Genomic DNA, 3233 nt, shown 5'->3' on the forward strand with positions numbered 1-3233 from the left:
CTCTGCTGTACTGAAGTTTGAAACCTTAAAGATTGCTGGTCAGCTTTGTTAGTGACTTAAAGATTTGAAAAAAAATAAAAAAAATAAAAAAATAAAACACTGAACTGCATTGCCTCTGATATTTCTAATATTTATCAGAAAGTAAATGTGTCAGTGTCCATCTTAAGCTACGTAAAATTTGGTTACGTTAAGCACAATAACCAGAATGGTTGATTTGAAAGATGCTTACTAAAAAATGTCAAAATTCAGGGTATTATAAATTTTCTAAGGTCATTCAGATGTATACAGGATTTTACCCAAATGTCCATGGGCATTATTATTACTTACACAGAAAGCTTTAATCTGAAGTCACCTTTGGCACCCTCAAAATATTTAAACTATGAACTTCTTCAGTGGAATTATATATTTGAAAGTTGTGGCCTCAAAGTACTGACAAAATAAAGGAGATCACCTATCAGAATATGCCAGGATGATGAAACATTTCTCACTGACAGTTTGCTTAGAAGGATCAAACAACCACTACCCTCCCCCAAAACTGGAAATAAATGGTCTTGAGCTTGAGAAGGAGTAAACAATGGATCTTGGGATATACAAAGATCAGAGGCTTTTGCATTATCCCACAATTGCTAAAAAGTCGGACAAATGCACACAATTCATAAGCCAGAGCAGGCTTGCTCCACACTTCATGAACATCTGGATCTGTAGCAGGATGTAGCTGAATAGGTAAAACACAGATTCACCATTGTGTTTCCTTGGGATTGCCTTTGCCAAGATCATAAGGATATCAATCACCTGTATCTTGGAACAGTGTCTCATTTTGTCACCTTGCAGAATGCTGTCTGTGACAACACCAGCCTCAAAGGCAGCATATTCATTTTGGAAGTAGCTGGCCCAGAGAAGATCCCATGGGTAAGAATAGCATAAGCCTTGGTGGCTCCTCAGAGTAGCTTGTCTGCAGCATGGCAGGTGGTGCTACACATATCAGCCATGTCCTCCATGAGGATAGCCATGTGGTCCTTCATGCCACTTACCAGAACCATCCAGTCCACTTCATTTCTTCCTCTCTTTGTGAATGAAGGAAAATTCCATATTCACCTTGTCTGCAGTTTCTATGACCCTTGTAGCTCCCGTCACATCAGGTAAATGATAATACAGTTCCTCCACTTGGCAATGTTCTCCTGAATTCACTATAGGACTGCAGGCTCCACAGACAAATTATCCACTGGAATGTTGAAGAATCCCTGGACCTGAGAGGCATGCAGGTCCATGGTGATGATGTGATCTGCCCCAGCAAGAGCATATTGGCCACAGGTTTTGCAGAAATCAGAGCATGACTCTTGTCCTTTTTATCCATCTTATCAAGAGTATGGAAAACATGGGATCATAGAAGTCACCCTGGATGATGCTGTGATCTTATCAGTGTTGATCATGATGAAGAGCCCCATCAGGTTGTTTTTGATTTCTCCATAGCCACTCTGGATGTTATAGACATCTTTGCCCTTCCTGCTTCCACTGACCTCAAGGCTGGTCTCCTGGTTGCTGAACTTCTTAGTGACCACTTTGCTCAGCTCCAGGCCCATCAAGTCATCCAGGTCCTGCTGGGACAGGCCCTGGTGCAAGCTGCTACTGAAGAGCATGATGTCCGGCACGGTGGAGGTGGCGGGAGTACTCGAAGCTGCCATGGGAATGGGAAAGCATGGCTGTCTTGTCTGGTTTTGATGTCACAGTGATTCTGGCATTATAGAATTATTTGTGAATTATTTATTTCTTTTTGAAGCTTTAGGAAGCGTATTGTAGAATTGGTATTATTTTTTTCCTTTAATTTTAGGACAAATGATCTGTCAAACTATTTGTATCTGGATTTTTTTTGTGGGAAAGTTAGCTGCAATTAATATTTTTCATAGATAAAATTTTTATTTCTTGTGTAGGTGTTAGTAGTTGTATCTTTCAAGAAATTTGTCCTTTTCATCTAAGTTGCTGAATTTATTGCCATAAATATGTTCACAGTATTCCCTTATTATCTTTTAAATATTCATGGAATCTATTGTTAATTCCCTCATTCCTGATTTTGGTAACTAATGTCACCTCTCTTTTATCTTTTTTTTCTAGTAATCTAGCTAAAATGTATATCAGTTTTATTGAAGTTATTAAAGAACCACTTTTTGGTTTCATTGTTTTCTAAAATTTTTTTCTGATTTCTAGATAATTTATGCTCTGGTATTTATTTTATTTCCTCTTTCTACTTTGGAAGCTGATGTCATTGACTTGAGGTAATTCTTATTTTCCAGTGTAAGTATTAAATACTTTAAATTTCTCCCTAAGTACTGTTTTTTTTTAGTGGCATCCCATATGTTTTGTTATGTTCTATTAATTTCATAGGGTTGTTGTACCAAAGTGTTATAAACTGGGTAGCCTTACACAATAGAAATTTTATTCTTTCAAAGTTCTAGAGGCCAGAGTCCTGGATCAAGGTGTCAGCAGGGTCATGCTCCCTCTGAGACTCTCGGCACAATCTTCCTTGACCCTTCCTGGCTTTTCTTTTTTTTTTTTTAAACTATTTTTTTCTTTCTCAATTTTTTTATTTTTGTTTTTTTGCAGGTAGGGGGTGCAGCTCTGTCTTTCATTTTATTTTTATTTTTTTTAATTTTTATTTATTTATTTATGATAGTCACAGAGAGAGAGAGAGAGGCAGAGACATCCTTCCTGGCTTTTCATGGTAGCAGTAATCCTTGGTGTACCTTGGCTTGCAGGTGCATTATACTGATCTCTGTGTCTGTTATCATGTGATGTTCTTTCTGCGTGTGTCTCTTCTCTTGTAAAGGCACCGATTGTATTAGATTAGGGCTCACTTGATCCAGTGTTACCTCATCTTGAGTTAATTAATTATACCTGAAGAGTATAAGGTCCTACCCATTCTGAGATGCTCATGGTTTAGAACTTGAACGTAATTTTGGGAGGGGGTACAATTTAACCCATTATAATTGTAGTTTTTATCTTGAAAGTTTGATTTGGGTTAAAAAATCTTCCATGTCTTAACTTTTGGACATGTGGAATATATTTATAATAACATTTCTAATGTATTTGTCTCCTAATTCTAACACCTGTGGCAGCTCTGGTTCAGTTTATATTGATTGGTTTTCTTATCATGAATCATATTTTCCTGGTTTTTGAATGTGTGATGTATTTTTTAAGTTTTATTGAGGTATTATTAAATTCTACATATTTAAGATATC

General features: G+C 36.9%; 1 pseudogene; it reads right to left on the minus strand.

The window, feature by feature from the left end:
• Positions 1–612: 612 nt before the first annotated feature.
• Positions 613–1682, minus strand: LOC112917713 (ribose-phosphate pyrophosphokinase 2 pseudogene; annotated as a pseudogene).
• Between the last annotated feature and the right edge of the window lie 1551 nt (positions 1683–3233).

This window comes from Vulpes vulpes, chromosome 15 (assembly GCF_048418805.1).
Source record: "Vulpes vulpes isolate BD-2025 chromosome 15, VulVul3, whole genome shotgun sequence".
Classification (NCBI taxonomy): domain Eukaryota; kingdom Metazoa; phylum Chordata; class Mammalia; order Carnivora; family Canidae; genus Vulpes; species Vulpes vulpes.